The 25,155-nt window shown below is 42.7% G+C and overlaps 1 protein-coding gene and 1 long non-coding RNA gene across 2 annotated transcripts in view; one reads left to right on the top strand and one right to left on the bottom strand.

Annotated features, from left to right (window-relative positions):
* IGFBP7 (insulin like growth factor binding protein 7) overlaps positions 1-25,155 on the bottom strand; it is a 68,392-nt gene that overhangs the window by 39,055 nt on the left and 4,182 nt on the right. The window lies entirely within an intron of this gene.
* The window catches only part of LOC140597883 (uncharacterized), a 31,228-nt gene continuing 27,702 nt past the window's right edge, over positions 21,630-25,155 (top strand). Inside the window, exon 1 of the long non-coding RNA XR_011999879.1 lies at positions 21,630-21,924. This is a non-coding gene — a long non-coding RNA (uncharacterized lncRNA). The remainder of the gene's footprint in view (positions 21,925-25,155) is intronic.

Genomic DNA, 25,155 nt, shown 5'->3' with positions numbered 1-25,155 from the left:
GACTCAAAGTGTGCCTTGAGTGGACACCTTCTGGAGCATTCCCGGACTTAGGGTGGGAACCAGGGAAACTGGCCTCAATGTCCAGCTTATGTTTAAACTTGCTTGGCAATCACTTTGGAATTGCCTGGTCTTCAGAGATTCCATCCCCCTTCTCTTTTGGCTGGCATCCAGCTCTGGGTTCTAAATATGAAAGCCTGTCAGGGTATTAAAAACGGCTGCTGCTAAAACGCTTAAGAATTATGAAAAGAGGAAGCTGATGTTTAGATTTATTCCCCTCTACTCCCTCCCACTCACACCACAGACCACATAGTTTCCCTTCAGAAAAGAAAACATTCTTAACCTCTGTTTAAATGTTTATCAGAAGTTGTCTGGACTCGCAGAGTCTCTGAAGTCACATTCTTTATTAGTCACATCCTTCTGGTGTGACCCTCATATCAGGCCAGGAGGAATGCCTGGACCTTGTGTGGAAACCATGCGGTGCTGGAAGCATTCACTCCCACCCAGGGGTCTTCACTTTGCCCAAACATAAGCAGAAGCTGAGCAAAGAATCTGAGCTGCCTAATGGCAGTAGGGCTTCAGTTTTGAGTAGATATGAAAAAAAAATATATCCTTGATTCCTAATCCTGTGAGGCTTTGACTTTAAATTAAAGTCTCAGCATGGAGCCTAAACCAGGGAAGGGAAAGTGGAGCTTCCAGGTTCTCAGTCCAAAATGAGTGGTGATTTGGAGTTTTATCCTTGCTCTGAAACACTCTTACTTTGTTATAGGATGGCAAATCCCAACATTAATAGATTAGTTTTTTTTAAAAGATTTTATTTATTTATTCATGATAGACATAGAGAGAGAGGCAGAGACACAGGCAGAGGGAGATGCAGGTTCCATGCTGGGAGCCCGACATGGGACTCGATCCCGGGACTCCAGGATCACGCCCTGGGCCAAAGGCAGACCCTCAACCACTGAGCCACCCAGGAGTCCCAATAGATTAGTTTTTACTTCAAAAGTTATGACAGTCTGTACCTCACCGACCTTGTATCAGTAGGTAAAAGGCACTGAATGTAGAACCAATTAGGTGATGCTGGTGTCTGTCTGAGAGAAAGGACAAGGGCAGCAGGAAGTGCACTTGGCTGGCATGGAGTATAAACGGGTTTTGGTATCAGTTCTCACCACAGGCAGGTTCCACACTCTACTTGGTCCTCAGTTTTATCACCTCTAAGATGGGAAGGTTGAAGCAACCTCCAGAAAGTCCTTTAGAGGCCTAGAATAATTACTGGTTCGTTCTTTCTGATAATTGAAGTGGAGAAAACAGGTGTAAGCATCAGTCCAAAGGATATCACTCACAGTAAGAAAGACCTCCATACGGTAAATCTCAGTTTGCAAAGGATACTGTGAAATTTTCCATTCTAGACCAATATGGGTAGCAAACTGTGATTGGAGAGAACTCTATTACTGGTGTCTTTGGAGCAGTCAGGTTTGAAATCTCTTAGACGGGAATAATATAGGGAAGAAAGTAGGGGATGGCTACTGGCTTAATCCTTAATCCACGCTCAGTAGGGAGCCTGCTTGAGATTTTCTCTCACCCTCTCCCTCTGCTCCTCCTCACCCCCTCAAAAGGAAGAGGAGACAAGAAATAAGTGTTGGTGAAGATATGAGGAAAAGGGAGCTCTTGTGCACTACTGGTGGGAATTTAAATTGGTGCAGCCGTATGGAAAACAGTATGGACTTTCCTCAAAGAACTAAAAATAGGATTATCATATGATCCTACAACTTCGCTTCTGGGTATTTATCTGAACAAAGCTAAAACACTATATCAAAAAGAGTTAATTAATTAAAAATTTCATTCTATTACCCAACAAATTGCCATTGAAAATGGTCATTGAACGATCAGCATTTCATGTATATTCTTGTTGGGTCAATATAATTCACATGTATCAAATTCATTCTTTTCAATTGCTACAAATTGTTCCATAATGCAGTCAACCTCTTTCAATTCTCTTCTACATACAAAATAAACTATGATACAGTAAATACTCTTACACATATCTTTAGGCATTAGTGTTTTTATGTTTGTAGAAGAGGTTCCAGAAAATGAGCTTTCTGGGTCAAAGGGTATGAGAATGTTTCATTTTAACAGACACTCCTAGATTACTTTCAAAAAGGCTAGAAATTCTTAGACTTGTGTTCATTTCCTCACACATTTCCCAACAGTGGGAGTTAGGAATTTTCAGAAATTAGGCCAAGCTGAAGGGGGAAACACTGTATGCTGTAGTTGTTCCAACTGCATTTTTAGAACTACTTTCAGGCTGAGCAACTCTTCACATGTTTATTGGCCATTTCCAGTTGTTTCTCCTTTTAATTCACTATCACTTTTGCTTATTTGTCTATTGGGTTACTTGTTTACTAATTTATTATGAGCCCTTGTTTATTACAGATATTTATCATATATCTTGCAAAGAATCTCTCCAGGTCATGTCTTTTTTTTTTCCCCATAGCCATTTATTTATGGTATTGGTTGCCATATAGCATGTAATATAAGCTCTTTGTGAGATGTGGCACTGGCTATTTAGGCCGTATCTTCAGCACCAAGAACAGTGCCTGGTAATTAGTATGATCTCAATAAAAATAATAAATGCATAAATAAATATATAAGCCTAGAATTTTTATGTAGCCAAGTCAGTTGATCTTTTCCTTTATGGTTTCTGGGCTATCAGAATAGCTTTATCCGTTTAACTTTTTTTGCTATTAACCACCCTGAATTTGTTTTTAATACGGTATGAAGCAGTGTGAACTGTTTGACTCTGAACTTTGGCCACTACCTTGTATTAAAAGCATTACACAAAATGAAAATTCAGAGCACTTGACTGGCTCAGTTGGTAGAGCATTCAACTGTTGATCTTGGGATTGTGAGTTTGAGCCCCAGGTTTGGTGTGGAGATTACTTAAAAAATAAAATATTTTTTTAAAAAACGAAAAACTCCCTTTAGATTTTAAGGTATTCTATACAATAAAATATAAATATACTCTACCATCCATTCTATGTGCTATAAAAAGAAATTAACCAAAAAATAAAGATGGAGAGGACTCTGACAGTTAATTTTGCTCAGAATTCTGTTTAATTATATGTAATTACTTTTGTCTCAATAATCAACCAACTCAAAAGCTGGATTATCCAGGTTTCCACTTACAAAAATTTACGTTTATCACATCTACTGAAAAAATCACTGAATTGTATGTAATTTTTAAAATAGCAACACATTCTGGATTCACAGAATTACTCAAATTCCAGTATTTAAAAAAAAAAAAGAACTTTTAGCCAGGAATTTTATATTTTTTATAAAAGTAAGTAAGAAATATGGACACAGGGTGGTATGCAATGAATCCAGTATTATACATAGTTGAGCACTCAGGATAAATCACATTTATGTATTATAATTCTGAAATGTATTAGTTTAAAAATTTTCCAAGATTTCTTTTCCACCTCTTTCATGAAGCCTTTCTAGTTGAGAGTGATGGCTTTTTAAAATTTTTCCTGGACTCTTCTAGGGATTCCTGTTTATGCCACTCACAGGCACCGCTCACAAAATAGATTGCAAGTAAACTGAAATTGCCTCTATTAACTCAGTGGTTACACTATTTTCCCTTGACATAAAGAGCTGCTGTTAAAAGTCTGATGATTTACTTTTTTCCCCTTATAAGTCCCTTTTTACTCAGATGTTTAAGGGACTTCTTCTTCTTCTTTTTTAAGTCTGGTAATGTTACTAGAATGACTTCTTGTCTGCCATTCTACATCACTATTCTTAAGTAGGCTGTTTGCTCTTCCACAATGTAGTTTTAAATTTTTTGTTGTTGTTGTTGTATTTTACGGAAACTTTCTAGAATATAACCTTAAGTATTTATTTTGTTCTCCTGCTTCAGTTTTCTTCTTCAGTTACCTCTATCATTTATTTGTATGCTAGATCTGCTTTGCATATTTTCTTTTTTAAAATTTATTCATGAGAGACACAGAGAGGCAGAGACATAGGCAGAGGGAGAAGCAGGCTCCCTGCAGGTCGCCTGATGTGGGACTCGATCCCAGGATCTTGGGATCATACCTCGAGCGAAAGGCAGATGCTCAACCACTGAGCCACCCAGGTACCCCTGCTTTGCAGATTTTCAATAGTTATTTTTATCTCTTCATTTCTTTTTTCAAAAATTTCCTCCTTCTGGGGTGCCTCAGTGGCTCAGTGGGTTAAGTGTCCTGCTCTTGATTTCAGCTCAGGTCATGATCCCAGGGTTGTGACACTGAGCCCCGTGCTGGGGAAACCTGCTTAAGATTTTCTCTTTCCTCCCTCTCTAGGCCTCCTGGACTCTCCCTCTCAAAATAATAAATAATAATGAAAATGATAATAATGATAATAATAATAATGTCTTTTGCCTTTCTATTTCTTTATCCTTTCTATTTCTTTCAAGAAATTATTTATTGCTTTTGCTTGCTATTGGGTTTGTTTGATTTTGACTCTTAATCTGAAATAATTGTTTTTTATTTGATTAGAACTATTTGCCTCATTTTTGAGTGTTTGTAAGTCTGATCTCTATTGTTATTTCATACCTTGTATTTTTAAAAACAGTCTCTACGCTCATTTTGAATAGTAGGCTATAGTTTTATCTGTTTTGAGCACATGTCTTTTGTGGATGGTTTCATTATCTGCAGGTATGTTATTCTCTTTTCCGTCCTTATAGGAGATTTCTTTCTAATATGGCATCAACCTTAATCCTTTTCTGTGCTTATTTTCATGTAAAATTGGTTTTCTCCTGAACTTTCAGAAGGAGGTATTCCAAAATACCTTTTTCTAATTTCTCAAGAACTCCATTTTGTGCTATTTTCACTTAGTATTAAAAATATGGTGACTTGGGATGCCTGGGTGGCTCAGCGGTTAAGCCTCTGCCTTTGGCTCAGGGCGTGATCCTGGGGTACCAGGATCGAGTCCCACATCAGGCTCCCTGTGTGGAGCCTGCTTCTCGTTCTGCCTGTGTCTGCCTTTCTCTTTCTGTGTCTCTCACGAATAAATAAATAAAATCTTAAAAAAATATATGGTGACTTGCTTTGTGTGAATTCCTTGCTATAGCCCTCCCCAGCAATTTCTTTTCTTTTCTTTTTTTTAACTGGAAGAATTTTAACTTTCTGTAATTGGTGCTGAGTTACTCCATAGGTGAACTGCTTGATAAGAGATCCAGGTACTTCTTGAGACTCATTTGACTTAGACAATAAAATTATGTCATAGGCTTAAATGATGATTATCTTTATACTAATTATAGTCTAAGAGCCTTAAAGACAGAAATCATACCTTATTCATTTATATTCCACCACAATTTACAGATTATTTTGATATATTAGTCAATAATACTTAAATTAATACTATAGCAGTAGAGCATGTACCTAATTTACTCAAGAGAATTACGGATATTTTGAAAAGAGGCTCACACACAACTGCATAGGTCACCCTTGAAGACTCATTTTACATGTATGATAACATGTCTACCAAATGTAGTTAACAGGAGAATTCCCACAGACTTAGTGTGATCACAATATTTGAGGACTAGGAGCCACAACATAATTGAGCACGACAGCAAACTATTGCAAATACTGTTGATCATATACCCAACGGGCAGGCCCCATCTTCCTTAATGGCAAACCAGACTGCGTTTGGGTCTTCAGGCTCTCATGTGTCAAGAGAAGGTTAATTCTCAAGGGTGGATTATGACTGGGTGTCAGCCAATCACAGTATCTCATTCCCCTTGACAGTCAAAGTCACTGGTTCAGGCGGGGGGCGTGTGTGTGATCCAATTCTGGCTGATGAGACCTACGGGTAAATCTACTGGAGCACTTCTTAGAAAAATTCTCTCTGAGAATAATAATAATAATGTGGAATGCAGGAGAAGACACAACCCTCTTTGTCTGTGGTTGCTGCTGAGCTGTCTTGCAATCACAAGGAGCTAAATTCCTCCCCACTTTTACCTGGCCTCCTCTTTCCTTCATCTCTGTTGTCTCTTTCCCACCCAATTTTGATCCTACTTCTAGAAGTTCTCCCTAGTGAGGGACCCTATCTTGGGGGTCCAGGCTGCTCCAGCTCCTCAGATCCTTCTGTGGGTTCCTTGCACTCACCACCAATGGACTCGGTACACACCACACTTTCCAGTGAGTACTAGCTGGTTGCGTTGGGATTTGCCTATAATCGGGTCTGTCCATCATCTCATGACTTTCCTCTGCTTCCTTGCACAAAGCTATCAACATCATGCAGACCTTGTGACGTAGGTGGTTTAACACACTCCTATTCTGGGATTCTAAGGGACAGCTTGTCACCTCTGTGTGGTAAACATCACCCATGGGGTTTTGGTTTGGGATCTAGTGGCTTTATTTTAATATTAAAAATTTAAAATTTACCATAAAGGTTAGCACCTCCTTCACTATTTTTAAATGTATAGTTCAATAGTGTTAAGTAACAACCAAGCTGTGGTCCAACCTCCAGAACTTTTATCTTTCAAAAATAAAACTCACTACCCATTAAACAACTCCCATTCCTTCCTTCCCCAACCCCTGGCAACCACCCTTGTATGGCTCTGTTTTTATGAGGAAGTTGAATTCAGGGGACCAACGAAGTCTGCTGCCACAGCCCCATTACCAAACTATAAGTCCTGGAGACAGAAGTCGGTGCTATGCCCACGGCACCAACACAGCACCCAACCCAGAGAAGACACTCGCATATTTCACCCGTGAACAAGTTACTCTTAATGCCTGCATCTTCTGGAAGGCTGATAGGAGGCATTCTTATACTCATTAAAGTGATTGATGGTTAACATAAAAGTTGCCATCATTACCCAGGTCAATATGCAGCATGAGCTTCTGCAAAGAACACTGCCAACTCTTGATTACCCGACTAATGAAGAGCAGGAGAGGAACAGATGATCTCAGATTGATGCTGACCTTAAAGTACTTTGTATTTTCTTGTGTATGAATTTGTTGTGACAGATTTCTTTACTAATTATGCTTGGTTCAGGCGGACGCTATAACGTGAGCAGTCCCTGGGCATCACTTGCTGGTGGTGATTTGAAGGGAAGGAGGTGGCCCGGTCATACATGGGGCAACCCATTAGAAAGTAAACATTTGACACAGATGTATATGAGATAGTTAACCTGGTGGGCATATTTGAGAGCTGTTGCTGTAACAATTGGTGAAACCAAAAGGAATAAAATCTTCCGTTTGTACCATGCTTTACCATTACAAAGGGCTTTCAAACACGTTACCTCGCTTATTTCTTCCCACAATCCTACCTCTTTATTTTTGTTTGTTTAAAGATTTATCAGAGAGAGAGATAGATAGAGATAGAGATAGAGATAGAGAGAGAGAGAGAGAGAGAGAGGGAGGGAGAACTGGGGAGGGGAGAGGGAGAGAGAACCTCAAGCAAACTCCACACTCAGCGTGCAGCGCCAGGTGGGCTCGATCTCACAACACTGAGATCACGACCTGAGCAGAAACTAAGAACTGGACGCTTGACCAACTGTGCCACCCACGAGCTCCAACCCTATCCTTTTAATACAAGCCCTGCTAGCTCCACTTTACAGGTGAAGGGATGGAGCGGTCCAGGAGACTAAGCAACCTGCCCATACAACGCATCCACTCAATGTATAGTCTGGACTCTCTTCTAAGCTTAATGTGTTTTACAACACCATTGTTACACCCAAGAGCGTGGGGACACAAACTATTCACACCCCATGTCAGAAGAAGGCAGGGTATATATTATACATATATAAAAACAGAGAGGTTCTGGACTAGTTTGGGCAAGAATAATCCTAATTTTCTCCCTGCAATCCCTAAAACCACTCCTACCACTGAGTTTCTGCCTCTATCTTCAATCACCACAACTCTAGAAAAAGAAAAAGAGGAAAGAACAAGGATAAAAGTACCAAGGTATGACATTTTGGGGCTGTTCCAGAAGCATCACAGTACCACTAATGCTGAGGGCAGCAACCAGACTGTGAATCCTACTGTGAGCCCGGCACCTCCTCTCACCAGCCCTGCTAGGCGGGCAGTACTGTTCCCACTTTACAGACAGCTTCTCCGAACCTCAGTTTCGTCAAGTAACTTGGCCAAATCATGCCCTTATTTTTTTAAATCTTTTTATTTACTTTTAAGATTTTTATTTATATGAGAGAGAGAGAGGGAACATGAGCAAGGAGAGAGGGGGCAGGTGAAGAACAGAGGGAGAGGGAGAAGCAGACTCCCTGCTGAGCAGGGAGCCTAATGTGGGGCTCGATCCCAGCACCCTGAGATCATGACCCAAGCTGAAGGCAGATGCTTAACCAACTGAGCCACCCAGGTGCCCCCAAATCATGCATATAGTAACTATAGGAGTAGGAATTTGAACCCCACGCTCTCCTAAACAAACCCCTCTGCAATACGTATGGTTTAAATAAGCATAAAAACATAACAATTAGGAATTCATCATACCAAGACACCTGAGGATGAGTTGAAGCTTGATTTTTCATAAACTGCATAAAGTTTGTTTACTAAGCATTTTCACAGTACATATCTGCATAAAAGCAATTTTAAAAACCTTGTTGTTTACCTTCAAAGTATCCCTTTCCACATCATAAAAGCAAATTAGGCAGGAATCCTCAAACCTGTTACCTATCCCTTCTATAAAGGAAACCATTAAGGAGTGAAGTGTCATTTCTTTCATAATGGCCTCCGTGAAGATCTTTGGTACATTTTCCATAGAACCTCTTCACACTGAATTTAATGACATATTTTGCTATAAAGCTGGTCTCATTTTTTCCCCCAGACATAATCTATTTTATCATCTGGCTTTTTTTTCTTTTCTTTTCTTTTTTAAGATTTTATTTACTTATTCATGAGAGACCCATAGAGAGAGGCAGAGACACAAGCAGAGGGAGAAGCAGGCATCCAGAGGGGAGCCTGATGCAGGACTCGATCCCAGGACCTCAGGATCACGACCTGAGCCAAAGGCAGATGCTCAACCACTGAGCCACCCAGGTGCCCTATCATCTGGTTTTCAAAAGTGACTGGTTGCTGTTTAGTGAAGTCTGATGGCATCTGTGGACTCCAAACCACTAAACTTGCAGTCATCCTCTGAATTTGCCTTGATAGTTCTGCAAAGAGAAACTGCTGCCCAGCTCTGGCAGAGAGGGTAGGCCTGACTCTGCCCTGATCTCTACCTCCCTCTTCTCAGTTTCTCTTGCTGTAGTGTAGCCAACTGACCCATTTTTGGCCAATGAGATTAGGCAGACATTTGCTGAGAGAAGAGCTTCTGGAAAAATTTGCTCACCTGATAAAACGGGATATACAACTGGCACTGTCCCTGTTCCTACTAACCACCGACTCAATGACCAGAGGCACAGCAGCCCCCTTGAAACGATTAGCGCGAAGACAGAAGCCAACACAAGGCAAAGGATGAAAGAGCAGAAAGGACCTGGGTCCTCAGTGGCATCACTGAGCAGTTAAATCCATACCAGCAGCTGTCTACACCTGGACTCCTTGCGGTGCAGACCCCGAACTGGGTGAGCCACTGTAGCCAGGTTTTCTGTTACTTGCAGCTGAACATGTTCCTTACTGATAGACTAGCTGCTGCCTTCTTTTGGGGATGGTTCTTCTCTTCCCCTTCCCCAAATCCAACCACCCCGTACAGGTTGAAGGAACCGGTACAGAATGGCACCTTCTCATCAGGCACAGACTTCCATAACCCGACAGTATTTACAAACTAAAGAATAATACAAGCTGCATACAAACTACATTACACGGCTAATTCAGAATACTGTTGGGAAATATCCCTTCACTTCTCTGCCTAAGAACTTCTTGGGTCTGCGCTGTCATATTTCCATGAGGAATCTATTTCCTGCTTTCTTTGGCAGTGTTCAAAGTTAGGCCTTTCAGTTGTTAGGATACAGCCTGTTGGTTTCAAGGGCTTCAGGTCACATTCTCATTCCGTAGAGATCACAGACACACAGACCCATGATAAATCTCCCAGGACTCAGTTTTATTCGAATTGACTGAAAACTTATCTGTTCTTCAAAAGTTCTTCTGCTTTTTATTTATTAAAATTAAAAAAAAATTTTATGTAGGGGTGCCTGGGTGGTTCAGTTAGGCACCTGCCTTCTGCTCAGGTCCCAATCCTGGAGCTCTAGCATTGAGCCCCACATGGAGCTTGCTCTCTTGCTCTCTTCCCCTGTCCCGGCTTTTGGTCTCTCTCTCTCTCAAATAAATGAAATCTTAAAAAAAAATAAAAACAATTAAAAAATTCATTTGAGAGAGAGAATGAGTGTGTACACATGGGGTAGAGGGGAAGAGGGGCAGAGGGAGAGAAGCAGACTCCCCACTGAGCACAGAGCCCCCCACTGAGCACAGAGCTTGATCCCGTGACCCTGAGATCACCACCTGAGCCGAAATCAAGAGTCAGACACTTAACGGACTGAGCCACCCAAGCGCCCCAAGTTCTACTTTTTAGTGATGAGTTTTAGAAAATACGTGTGAAAGCAGTGATTTACCTGATTACCTTTTTAAACTTATTTGGAATTTTCCCCAGGATACTGAATGACACACTGCTTATTGAGCAAAACCAACAATCCAGGCAGTGTGCACAACTGGGAGTTGGGCTACTTGTAATTAACCAAGTTAATCATGGGCACTTAGGGGATAATTTTATCATGCTAAACTAGGCAACTGCCACTGCCAACACCTCGACTTTACATTATTTGAATTTACTAAAACAACAGCTTTAGACTTTCTGGAGATCTTTCTTCAACAAGACATACATGGCTTAACAAAACAAGCACAGCACAAACACATGCATTTCCACACACTGGTAATAATCAGAGTAACTGGAAGTTGTGGAAATATAGCATAAAAATACAGGAAATTTCAATTTAGGAATAGAAACTGGAATCCACAGATTAGGGACTAGAATGAAGCATCTCTTAGGTTTAACTGGTTCTGAGACTCAATTTTAGTTTCCTGTGGCTTCAAAGGTGTGTGCCCAGGTACACATCTGCCTGCGGAAAACCCTCGCTCCAGCTTCAAGGGATTCCCGTTCATCAGAGCTCTGCTAGGGCACTCACACATGCTGAACCTTGGTTGTCTAATTTATAATGCAGGGATAACACTTAACACCACAGGGATCCTGTGAGGATTAGAAGGTGAGATACATATGTGCATATGTAAAAATTCTTATAACTTGTACTATCCTGTTGACTTAGGGTATTGTTACTATTCCTAACTCCTGGTAAAATAATGGGAAAAATTCTGCTGGAATAATCACCTGCAGCTTCTCCATCTTATAAATCTATCCTCTCAGCATTCTTTGGTTACTACTGTATTCGCAGGAACAACCGCCTCACAGAGGACTATTGTCGCTGAATTGCTAGAGATTAAGGATTTGAGGAAAAGGAAATGAGGCTTTGCCAATCTCTAAGGACTCAAGGAGAGCTGCAAGGACACGTGCAGTAAAACGTTGTAAACACATTCTTTTCCAGTTTTAGTAAGTGGAACAGGCCATCGGTTGACCCTGAGAGCTGGAGAGTAGCAGTACATCTCACAAAAGCAAGATGAAACAGGTGGTCAAGCCCTGGGCTCATGATCATGCATGGAACTCGTGTTTAACGAGATGCTGAGAATCAATAGCGTGTTTGACCATGGCCAAATAGAGCTGTAAAGGCTATTATTTTTCTTCTGTGAAAGAACACTAAAGACAAAACCTCCCAAGTTCACAAAGTGTTGACCATTGAGATCTCATAGAGGTGGCTGCTGTTACAACAGACATTTTCAAGCTACTCTCACAGAGATACACATGCTTTTAATGAATCCCAATTCAATGATGAACAAAGGCATATTCTCTCCAGCTCCCTATTATTTTGAAAGGTATGACTGACCAAACTGGACTCTAACAAAAGAAAGGCATTACAGCAAACTCCTGATGGAGGAGTTTTAACTGATCTCTAACTCTCTACTCCCAATGCCTGGTAAGCCTGGAAGCAAACTGGATCTGGATGTTGGTCAGTCACTACACATTTCATAGACAGGGACAGGGGTGAAGGTACTACTCTCATTGGTTTCTATGCCATTGGAGAGGGACAGTCACAGTATAATTCAAGTCTGAAGATAATTCCAAAGTAATTTTTTTCTTTTTCTAAAATGTATTTATTCATGAGAGACATAGAAAGAGAGAGGCAGAGACACAGGCTAAGGGAGAAGCAGGCTCCCTGTGGGACCCCAAAATCACAACCTGTGCCAAAGGCAGACAGACGCTCAACCACTGAGCCATCCAGGCACTCCCCCAAAGTAATTTCGACTGCATAACAGAATGCTTTGTTTTTTGGCCTTTTGTTCTTTGGGGAAAATATGTCTAATTTAGAAGAGGCTAATTTTTAAAATGGAATTACCAATGTCAACATATATTAAAATTTTTTTGGTAAATGTTCAAACCTTTGAATCAGTCATTCCAAGGTGGAGTCTATTCTAAAAACATAATGCAGAAGAAGGCCTTTATGTCCAAAGATGTGAATTTCAAGGTTATTCATGACAGAGGCTAACTGGGGTAAAGTAGGATCCATTCAAATAATCATGTAGCATTATAAATAATATTTATAAGACATTTTGAGTCCACAGAGAGTACTATAAATGAAAATAAGATAAAAATATATGAAGAACACTATTTAATTATATGATATATGCCTAGAAAACTGCTAGAATATAATAAAATATGAAATGGGTACTATAAAAAAACCAACAATGACAGTCTCCGATTTCAATGAATTCTACAAGCCTCCATAATGTTTGGGTTTTTCTTCAGTAACAAAAATGATCTTAATTGAAAACAAAATTAAATGAGCTCACATTCCCAGAACACACATAAACTGCATGCCAGCTGAAATTAATTAACAAGGATAAGTAACGTCTAGAATTTAAAACCCACTGTAGTTTGTCCAAAAAGCTAACCATCTGACAATGCATCACTAAGTGCAAAATAGTAACCTCATGATTTCAGTAGGTCATTCGTACCTATTTATAATTTTGCTTTTTGTCAGGGAACTAGGTGGAACAAAAGTGAACTTATTGTATTTTTTTTCTTCTCAGTGTTTACCAGGGTAAACACAATCTTTGAGATTCTTTTGGATCAACAGTCTATCCTTAGCTTAATCCCGAGCAAAAAAAAAAAAAAAAAAAAAAAGAAATAAAATGCATTTGTCTCCACTCCAGAATGTCACTTTGGGCAAAGTAATAACTAAGTCATTTATATACTATACATCGAGCCATGGTTACATTATTTATCAGCTCATGAAGTCAATAATTAAATTATAATGTATTCGTAGGCTACAAACGTGAAGGTACCTTTGTTCATTTTTTCCCTTTCAGTGGAAACTGCATGGAAAAATATATGCTTCTAATTATTCAAAATAAAGAGCTGAGGGCTCGGTCATGTGGATGTTCTTTGTTCCTACGCATTTTTATTGACCTGACTTACACGGGCCTCTTTCATATTAATCTGCCTTCCTGTACTTCACAAACCATCAGACAGACCACAGGTTTGTAGGCTCCTTAGGGAAGGGGCGTTAACTTTCTCATCACTGCAGATGTCCTTATTATGGCACCCAGCACAGCATTTCAAAAAGGTACTTGACATGATTCCAAGGGAATCATAATTCTCTGATGATCCAGGTAACCTTCGTTTCCTGAGCTCAGGGATGGGGTGAACCCAGAGAAGCCAGGATAGAGCCTAATTGCTGAGTGTAAATCCAGACAGAGAGGAGAGAGCTGGTTTTGAGCAAGGTGAAGAAGGGTGCCTACAAGCCTGGCTCTGTGTGAGGGAAGAGCCACGCAGGAGATTCTGGCTGCTGGGAAGGCTGGAGAAGAAATGGGAGGTGCCTCCTGCTGTCCCTATAAAAAACTTACACTTCTAACATCCGTGGAGTGGGAGTCCTGCTTGCAGACGAGTTGCAGGGAGAAAACAGAGGCTTGTCACCGGGACAGTCTAGCACAACCCATAACGTGGACTGTCCTCAGAAATCCTGACAGTTCCTAATGCTTGTCACTGATCTATTTCCGACAGTTGATCCTTATTATTCATGGATTCCGTATTAACCCTCAAATCAAATGATTCTTGTACAGGGTACAAAAAAAATTTCTTGTGCAGAGTGTAAAAAAAAAATTGAGGCCCCAGCTGAGGTCAAACAAGGCCAAACTGCTCATTTCAGCTCTCACACTGTAAACAAGAATCCCCTTCACAGTCTATTATTCCCATTTTTTTTTTTGCATTTTTTTGTTTCCTGTTGGTGATTTCACTGTTTAAAATGGTCCCCAAGCGTAGTGCTGAAGTGCTGTCTAGTGTTCCAGCAAGAAAAGGCTACCTGTCTTACAGAGAAAATGTGTGTTAGAAATGCTTCACTCTGGCAGGAGTTACAGGTTGTTGGCCTGAGTTCAATGCGAATAAATCAACAATACGTATGAAATAAAGTGTCTTTAAGCAGAAATACACATAAAACAAATGCACATGTACCAATTAATGAAAATGTGATCAGGAACTTAAGTTTGTTGCCCCTAAGAGCAAGGGTTCAGTACTCACTAATTCAGTGTTTGCAGTACCACAAATAATGGGAACGAACTGAATTTGTGCCTTCCTCTGTTGCCGTTTCACCGAAGGTGAAAACAGACTAGAAGTAACCTTTATTAAGGGCCAATTGTGGGTCAAACACTGTTCTAGACAGTTAAAATACATTCACTCACGTAACTCTCACAACCAGCTTGTGAGGTAGGTAGTATCTTCATTTTACAGATGAGAAAACTGATGCTCAGAGAGGTTAAGTAACTTTCCTAAGGTCACAGAGCCACTGCCTGGGAGGTGACTGAGGGAGATGATATAATCGAACTGAACATTTACTCTTAGTCTCAGAGTTTTTGTGACGGCAGGATGTAAGTATAAAGGGCAATGTGAGAAGATGACAACTGGGACACTCAGCCAAGGGACAAAAGATTCCCCTCTAGGTTGGACCATCCTCTCTCCCCATTGGAGATCCTGAATGGGAGGGATGGGGAGAGGGGTTGGCGTCCACCTGTGTGAAGGTTCCCCTTTCCCGTAGGGCACATTCTAATCCACTCTTAATTATTCATTAATTTACTCAACAAGTGTGTATTGAATACCTACTATCTTATCCTTAGGACTGTCTAGACACTGGGGATTAAAAACTGAACAAAACAGATAAAAAGCACTAGGCTCATGGAACTTATATTCTAGGGACAGGACTGAAAGATTGAGTCGTATGGCTTCAGGTTAGTACTTAAAGTACTGTGGCACTCCAACTCTTATTAATACCAACAAATACCAATAGATGTAGAAATATTTCCATTCTGACTCATATAACTGCACTGAAATAGCCAAGGAGATAAGCAGCGGCCAAACTACCATGCCGCTTGCACTGTACTGAGTGCTCATGTTTTCGAGGGCTTCCGCTTCCCAAGGTAAACTAGATATTCTGAAAAATTGTCCTGCTGCGAAACATTATATGCAGATAAATGGAGCAAAAATTAGTCCATCATTATCGTGATTAACCGAGGGAAAAGATGCACCCCCAAAGTCACCTGAAGTCCTTTTAGAACAATGGTTCTGAACCTGGCCTGGACATTAAATCACCTAGGAGTTTTTAAAAATCCTGATGCCCAGCTCACAAGTAAGCCAATTACATCAGAATTTTGCAGAACTCAGGCATCAGAATTTTATAAAACTCCCCAGGTGATTGTGACATCCAGCCAAGGTCAAGAACCATCGCTTTAGAATGTGTCGGAGCACACAGTGTGTGCCAAGAGTTGGTGGGTCCAGTGTTCTATTTCACTCAAAACTGCTGACGCTGGTGGATCTGAAAAGTTACCTAGCTTCCTAAATTTCCTCTCCATACCCTCCTCTCTTCTGCTCTCCACCCTCTGCTGGGAGGTTGACGGCATCATTCTTTGAGTAGTTGCAAAGAACCCACCTACATGGATACCTTCTTGAGTCTAAATATGTCTGTTTATAGCTAAATGTTTAAAAAAAATCTTTTGATTTTTATTTATAATGAAAGAGCCAGAGAGAGAGAGAGAGAGAGAGGCAGAGGGAGAGGGAGAAGTAGGCTTCCTGTGGGGAGCCTGATGCAGGACTTGATCCCAGGACCCCGGGGAACACCACCTGAGCCAGAGGCAGGAGCTCAACCACTGAGCCACCTAGGGGTCCCAAGTGTTTTGATTTTTAAAATGAGTTCTTACTAAGCTGAGGCTACAGGTGAAAGCCAAAAAGGACATACATGAATTGCAAGCAAAGGGTTTTATTATTTCCACCAATAAGTCTTCAGCGGTCAAGCATAATACCCAACATGTAGCCAATACTAATCATACTCTTGGCCAATCTCTGATTTGGGTTTATGTTTCTCTTTGGAGCCAGTCTCTCTGATTTGTTTGTTTTTAAATGAACCAACCAACATAACCCCAAAACATTTCCTATATATACAAGGAAGAAACAGACCAATAATTACTTAATTTGAGTGTCCTTTGGGTGCCTGGGTGGCTCAGTCTGTTAAGTGGATGACTTCCACTCAGGTCATGATCTCGGGGTCCTGGGATCAAGCTCTGCATCAGGCTCCCTGCTCAATAAGGAGTCTGCTTCTCCTTCTCTCCATCCATGCTCTCAAATTAATAAAATCTTAAAAAAAAAAAAACTAATTTGAGTGTCCTTTGATTCTAAAATATTCTCTATACCTGAAAGGTGCTATTAGAAAGAAAAAGTGCGTGACACAGAAGATGGAAATATTCCATGCTGTAAAGCAAAGTGAACCCTCTGGCCAGCATCCTGGGCGGCTCCCATTTGACTGTCTGCATTTGGCTCTGGGATCTCTTGGAGATGGAGAACTCCCTGTCCTAAAATACTTGAAGAGCAAGAACAAGAGGTAGATGAGTTTTCAGGAATTTGTTGATCACAAAGTCATCCTGCCATTTTGTTTGCATGGATCTAAACACAGGTTTCAGATCTAACTTGGGAGATACATAAGGCAGTATTACATTTGGATTGTTCAAAGTAAGACATCGACTTGTCAGGGGCACTTGGGTAGTAGCTCAGTTGGCTGTGTCCAACTCTTGATCTCAGCTCAGGTCATGAACTCAGGGTTGTGAGATCGAGCCCCGTATTGGGCTCTGAGCTGGATGTGGAGCCTGCTTAAGATTCTCTCTTTCTCTGCCCCTCCTCCTCTCCCTCTTAGAAAGACAAAAAAAAGACATCAACATGCCACAGTCAAGTCACTTAGAAACTAACTTGTATAAGGGTTTATAATGCTAGTAACAATAAAAGCGGAAATGAAACAGCATTTAATGAGACTTTTCTATGTGCCGGATACCAATGCTTTTCATGTATTAGCTCAATCATGTTCCCTAAGTGGCAGACATTAGTATTATACCTGCTTTGCAATAAAAAAACCTACGAATCAAGGAGGTTAGGGTCCCACAAGTAGTTAAGTGGCAAAGGGGCATTTGGCTCACGGGGTCTGACTCCAAAGTTCACATCCTTAACCATTCCACTGTATTTTGTCACATGTATCATTTTGGCTGCTGGGTGACCCAGAAGTCTTAAGAACTGAAGACAATTGGTAGGGTCCGGCTGGGGGTGAGCCTTGGAGACCTATCAAGCCCACGGTCACAAGGGGGTTATGGCTGTCTCCCCTACCTCCTAGGCTAGACCCTGGGGGAGGCCACTGGGTTTGGGCTGATGCATAGGATAAGTCGGGATCCTAAAGCATCTGAAAAAACTTCATCCCAAGAAAACTTCATCAAGAAAAGAAGGACAACCATCTCCTGGTTAACAGGGGCCTTGAGACGTGGCATTATTCTTGCTTCTTGCTTATTCACGCTCTACGGGGGAATGCCAGGTGCAGCTCATGCGTCTGGGGGTGGAGTTGGGGGAGTGGACTGAGCAGAGTTCATCATTTATAAAGTTGCTGGCCGAGCTCTGGAACTCACGAAGGGTGAGGGCTGGGGAGAGAAAACCATCCTTCTTCGTGCTTGGGCAGGAGAAAAGGGCAGCAGGCAAGGCCAGGCCAGGCAGAGTGAGCAAAAAGCAAGAGGCCTCCGAGGAGGCAGGAGTGAGGGAGGCTCGCTGCCCCATATCACAGCTGGGTCCCAACGGGCCTGCCCCAGCCCTGGCAGCTCTCTCCTAGTGAACCAAAGGCTTGGTGGTGCAGAAAGGGCCAAGCTGCATCAGCTTCTCCCTCCTGCTCTCAAGGGCCTCCGGCTCCAAAGCTCTGGCCTGTCCAAACTCGAGCAGCGTCTTGCTCTGGGCCGGCCTGCGCTCCCCAGCAGGGCTGGGCGTCTCTAACAAGCAGCCCGTCCCCTGGCCTCCTCTAACTGGGAGCCGCCTGCTGCCTCAGCATTTCATTCTGGGTCAGAGGCGGCACAGCCTCCCCAAGGGGGGGTCGTTCGGAAGCCGGGGCTGCAGGGGAATTGCTGCAGCTGCTACTGAAGTTCACTTTCGGGTTTCTGTTCCCGGAGCACGAAGTTCTGAAAGCTCCCAGGGAGAAGGAGCGGGCTTTGCATCCTGCAGGCTTGGGCTTCCCAGACAAATTCCTAAAGCCTCGCTTCTGTGTGGTCTCTTTCAAAACCTTCTGAATGTTCCAGTAGATCTATTCCTTGATAAAATTTTCTCCCTCGCTTGGGGTCAGGCCAGAATTGAGCAGAACAGATGTTAGATCTAAAGCTTTCCTGATTCAACCACTTGACCGCTGGCCGGTTCATCTGTCGTGATGTAAATGAAATGTCTTTGAGCCTTTCTCACTCAGGGAAAAGACAAGCCTCCGAGAAGGCAGAGACGTCCCTCCTTCAAGAAAAACAGCATGAAAGAAGGGAGTGATTGAAGTCAGCAGCATTTCTGCCTGTCAGAATATTAAAGTGCGCTCTTTTTTCCTCTCAGAAAGTCAAAATGGATTATGCTGGAGTCCTCAAGCCCCTACAAGGGCTCGCCTTCTTTGGCAAGTCATCACCTGACTGACAAAACTATGCTTCGATCCCTAAAGAGAGTAGGCCTAGGATGAATCACAGCTTAGGTGTGGAGTAAATATTATCCCAGGCGGGAAAACGGAGGCCAGAGTGGTGCTGGGGGGCAGGGCCCAGGCAGGGCTCAGAGCTAAGACTTCAGGTGAAAGCGAACACTCGAGCGTGTTGACAGTTAGCTTAGTGATTTTCCTCCTCCAGTCCACTCGGAGTTACCCAGAGGCCTGGCAAGTGATCAAACACCACGCACAACCGTTATGCTCCAAGAGGTCCTGTTCGGGAAAAGATGCAGGCCAGCTGCTCCCAGCACCCTGGCCCTCCAAAGCCTCTGGGCTGCAACTGAGGAGACTCCCCAGTTTGGACCTGGAAGGAGAAGCAAGACTGAGCTCAGGTATCCATGAGGGGGCCCCTCGGATGCACTCCTGTAAGAAATACCATCTTTCATTGAATGTAATAGGACATTTATTATAAGGTACATCACCTTACCACAAAGAGCCAATAAACTAAGACGTCAACTTTGTTATCATAAAGAGTTTCTATTTTATGCTCATTGAAAGAACTCTTTTAGAGCTATTTACACAGGGATGTATCATATACCCCCCTCAATTCATCAAAGAGAAAAATATAAGCAAGATAAACTCATTAAAGTCTTTTTTTAAAGAATTATGAGACAGTAAGAGAGAGAGACAGCGAGAAGAGAGACAGTGAGAGAGAGGTAGAGACAGAGACAGAGAGAGAAGGAGAGAGACAGTGAGAACACGAACAGGTTGAGGGTTAGAGGGAGAAACAGACTCCCCTCCCCAAGCAGGGAGCCCAATGTGCGGCTTGAACCCAGGACCCTGGCATCATGACCTGAGCTGAAGTCAGATGCCCAACTGACTGAGCCACCCACGTGCCCCTTGACTCTTGTTTTAAACTGTTCATTTTGAAATAACTCTCTAGGTTTACAGAAGTGCAGAGAGCTGATGCTATAGGTCTACGTGCCACACTCTGAACAGCAAGCCTATAAAACACCTAGATTTACACACCAGAAATGCGGTTTCCTGGCTGTGTGATGGCTGACCTTCAGGGCCTTATCTGGAAACTGGAGGACTCCCCTTACCTTCCAAGGCTGCTGTGAGTGGCAAAGAAGCAGACATCCACAGAAGCCCCCAGTTAACTGTGAGTTACCGACAAACATCAGTGACTCACCACCTACAAGGCCCCAAGGAGAGTTCTCGCCCCAAAGGAGTTTAGTCTAGTCAAGGACTCTTGACATCTGTTTGGTGCTGCACACTTCACAGCTATTTCATATCTGTTCTTTAATTTGACCTTCGCAATTAATTAAATGTGTCATTTCGAAGTTTTGAGGGTGCTGCTTTTTCACAGGAAACTCTACTTGGAACGTGCCGGCTTGTCCTTGGCCCTCCTACTGTAAGTGAGTAAAGCCACAACCGTATGAACACGGCTCTGTCAACACTGGGTTACTAGGTCTGTCTCACCAGGTCTGAACCATTCTTCCTTTTCAGACACAGAACTTCTGTGCCACCTCAGCCTGCTTCTGGGTGCGGCCCGGTCCACAGCTGGCTCCTCTTTCTGGTGACCTCTCTGGGTGGAGGCACTAGGTGGGGCGACCCCCTGCTCCAGCTGTTCCTTGTCAACCGCACCCAGCCCTCCTTTGTAGAAGGGTAATGTCAATTCAATAAATAAGCTTGTTCAAAGGCTCCAGATCATTCTGCCATTAAGCCAACTTGAGATAGAATCCAACTTTTTCAGGGGCACCTGGATGGCTCAGTGGCTCAGGTCATGATCCCAGGGTCCAGGGATCGAGTCTCGCTTCTCCCTCTGCCTGTGTCTCTGCCCCTCTTCTCTGTGTGTCTCATGAATAAATAAAATCTTAAAAAAAAAAAAAAAAAAAAAAGAGTTCAACTATTTGAACTCAATTCACCATGAACTATTTATATCAATTTGAAGTAAAAAAGAGAAAAATCCTTCCCTGCTCCCCCACCCAAGATCAACCCTGGCTTTAGAGCTCTTCACTCTCTTTTGTAGGCTTTGTGGGCTAGTGGGGTGGTGGGTCTTATCCACCTGAAAAACCCACCCAGAAGAGCCTTGGGAAAGCTTTCCTTAGACCTTTCTAGTCCCTCCCACCCACCTTCCTGAAGAGTAAAAGGTCTCACCGGGAAATCTTCAGAATTGCCTAAAAATAAGCTGACAATTGTTTATACAGTCACAAGCCTTCTCCCATCTCAAATCTTTCTAACAGTGCCACTCCTGGATCTAAATTACAAAAAAAAAAAAAAAAAAAAAAAAACCCAGAAAAAAAAAGGTTACATTCATATGTTCCCTGGCTTAAAAGTTCTTTTGACAATTCAGGGTTCCTTTTTAATAGCTGCTAAAAACAAGAGGCTGTCTTACAATTAAAAACACAGATGAGGTGAGATCATTTGTGGGGTAGCTCGAGGTAAAGGAAGCTCCATAATCTTATCCACTGTGGGGAGGGATTTAGAATGAAGGCAGGCTGGCTGGCCTTGGGCTCCGTCCAAGAGAGTTTTGTCACTAAACTACTGAAAGAGAGCCTTATAAGGCAGCTTCTCGTAGAAGGCAAGTGTGCAGTAAACCCAGAGGGCAGGCTCTAGGGGAAGGATGGAAATCATATTTAGTGGTGTCAATAGATGCCTGCTTAGCTCAATCATTCTATCTCATAGCTCTAGAATATCAAAGATTTTAATTTTTTAAAAGAACTTTATTTGAGAGAGAGAGAAAGAGAGAGAGAGAGAGACAGAGAGAGAATCATGAGTAGGATAAGAGGCAGAGGGAGAAGTAGACTCCCCGCTGAGCAAGGAGCCTGATGCGGAGCTTGATCCTGATCCCAGGACCCCAGGATCATGTACCTGAGCCGAAGGTGGGTGCTTAACTCACTGAGCCACCCAGGCACACCAAGGATCAAAGATTTTAAAACTTGTAACAGCCTCTTCCACATGCTTCCCTTCCTCACTTGAGTTCTCTCAGCTCTCCATGAGAGAATCTTTCAAACAGAATTCTCTGGCCTCCCAACAGGAGCAGTGTTTTTTTTTTTGTTTGTTTGTTTGTTTGTTTTTATAGGAGCAAGCTCTTCCTACTGGGTAATCTAAATGTGCCTCATGGCTACTTAATTCCAGGCTGTTTAATTCCATCTCCTGAGGAATTGTAGAACGGGTCTGGCACCTTCCATTTAATAATAACTCATTCCCCAAACATGAAGAAACATTAACTTGTTCTTTGGATTCCTTTCCTAGAAAAGAATCTTAAGTCGTTTAGACCCTTTTCCAAGGCTGCCTATTAGCTTTTCTAAAGCTTCTTCAGGTTTTCAAATCTTTCCTGAAATGTGGTGATCAAAACTAGATAAAATAAGAAGGAACCAAGGCCCTCAGGTTTCTGTGCTCAAGAAGGACAAAGGAGGCCAGAAAAAATATTTAAAGTATTTCTATTGGGCTGGGGTAGACTTTTTTGGGGGGATGTGACTTTTTCGGTTTCTGATTTGAAAGGAGAGAGAGGAATGGGGATTGTGGAGAGAAAGGAAGAGCTTCCAGAAATGAGCAAGGGGCTGTAATTCAGGAGCAGGGCTGGCTAATGAGCTAGTGACGTGAGGGCACTTTGTAAAGCGAGGCACAATGGGCTCTTCTATCCCAAGGAACACACAGCTTGTCATGGTAGGTTAGGAACCCAGATCTGACAATGCTTCTAAGATCTGAGAAACTTATTAAGGTCTTGTGAAGAAGTCTAGGCATCTCCTGTTGGGATTACTTTAACAGCTTCCTAATGGGAGTCTGACTGCAAGTCTTGCCCCTTTCCAGTCCATTCTAATGGTGGTCAACACAGATTTTTTTAAAAAAGATTTTTATATATTTATTTGAGACAGAGAGAAAGAGAGAGCAAGCAAGTGGGGTGAGGGGCAGAGGGGGAAGCAGACTCCCCACTGAGCAGGGAGCCCAATGCAGGGCTTGATCCTGAACCTAGGACTCCGGGATCATGATCTGAACTAAAGGTCGACACTTAACCCACTGAGCCACCCAGGTGCCCCTACCAATACAGATTTTTAAAAAACATAAATCCAACAGCAGCACTCAATAGGTCCCATTACTCTTGGGATCACCTCTAAACTTTGATGCATCTAAACTTCTCCATCACTGGACTCTGCCAACGGTCCAGCTGCCAGCGAACTGGACAGTTCGCTCTCTCTCTGCAAGGCAGCCCCATGGAACCACGTGCTAGTCCTTCCACGGCTGATACCCTTCTCATCTCCCTTCTAAGTCCATCCCAACTCCCATGCCAGCTCTTCTGCAGCCAATTCCTGTACATTCTTGTCTCAGGACCTTATTTTCCCAGGAATTCTTTCCTGGCTCTTTTCCTACAAATCTGGGTGAAGGATCCCTCTCCTCTGGGCTCTGGGACCATCTTATGGTAGAACTGTGTTAGTTTAACAAAGTATTGCACGGGCTTCCATTCCCCCCATCCCTGCAGATAAACCAGACCATTAATAATTTTGGAATCCCTGTTTCAACTTTTGATAAAGTTCTACAATTCTGACACCAGTGCCAATTCTTTGACACCAGCAGGGTGACCTAAAATCCTTTTCTGACACTATCTACCTGGAGATAGCATAAGATCCCACAGCTCAGTCCCACAGGACTTCAGACACCTATTGCAAGTCCAGTTTGCCACCTGCGCTTCTGGTTGCTTATAGATTGGTGGTTCCAACCACTCCCTCCTTGGGTTCAATTAATTTGCAAGTGTGGCTCACGGAACTTGGTTTATTATACAACAATACAACTCAGGAAGAGCCAGACAGAAGAGATGTGTAGGGCAACGTATGGGGGAAGGGGTATAGAGCTTCCATGCCCTGTCCAGGAGGGCCACTCTCCCAGCATCTCCACGTGTCCACCAATCCAGAAGCTCTCTGAACCCGCCCCTTCTGGGTATTTGTGGAGGCTTCATCACTGTGTATTATTGATTCAATGACAATCATTGGTGATTGAACTCAATCTCCAGCCCCTATGTCCTCCCAGGAGATGGGGGTGGGTGGGTGGGTCTGAAAGTTCCCACCCAATAATCAAGTGGTTGGTTCCACTGGCAGGCAGCCAGCACCCTCCTTGGTCCCAAAGTCACTCATTAACATAACAAAAACTGCCCTGATCACTCCCACACTTTAGAGATTCCAAGGACTTTAGGAGCTTCGGTGCAGAAACAGGGAGGATGATCACACATACGTTCATCATAAATCACGGTATCGCAAGTTCATAACTCATTGGCGGCTGGTAATAGGACATGGACATTTAAATGATGGCCTATCAGCATTAAAATGAGCTTCTCAAAGAGTGAATGTTTAAAATCCATCAAACAAAATGAGTTTCTGAAAACCAAAATCTTTTACTGAAGCTTTTTCCATTTGCAGAACAGTTTCTGCAGCTCTGAACCTAATCCTTACCACAGTGGGGACGGAGAAATGTTGGGATTTGCGGGGTGGGGAACGTGATTACCTAATGTTAGAGTTCAGGATAGCCCGGGAAGGGAAGAGGAGTCAACAGTCAGATGTATTCGCTGGCCTGGACTTGAGGAAGGCACAATATACAAGGAGAAAAGAGAACAGGCAGGCAGGAGAGTCCATACCCTGCATTTCCAAATGGGAAGGCTCTTTCTTACATGGATTCTTTTGTTTAATCAACAAATATTTACAAAGTGTCCAATTATCTGCCAGCCACTGTATTTATAAATACTTATTATAAGGTGGAGTCCGTCTTCTTTTAGGATGCTCCTAGTGGGGGTGGAGGGGGGAGACAGACATTCAAAGAGCCCTTTGGAGACCATGGGGAATGCTATACTAACTAGCAGAGCTTGTTTCCCTCAGGAATTCTGGTCCCTTTGCTGAAATCCCCACATGGATCCTCCTCATGGCGTGGCCCACCCCACTTAACACTGCTCATCCACCCCTAGCCTCCATCCCATTTTCCTGTGGTGCATTCTTCACAGGACATGCTATCAAATGAAAAGATTTGTTTCTGTCTAAAGCTTAGAGTAAAAGCCGTGAGAGAGGGATCTTGTTTATTTTAAGGCTGCTCGCCCTGAGACTAGAAGAATGCCTGGCAAATCCATACAC

The sequence above is a fragment of the Vulpes vulpes genome, chromosome 2 (assembly GCF_048418805.1).
Source record: "Vulpes vulpes isolate BD-2025 chromosome 2, VulVul3, whole genome shotgun sequence".
Classification (NCBI taxonomy): Eukaryota; Metazoa; Chordata; class Mammalia; order Carnivora; family Canidae; genus Vulpes; species Vulpes vulpes.
Note: the sequence above shows the minus strand (reverse complement) of the source record. Positions and strands in the feature narration are given on the sequence as shown.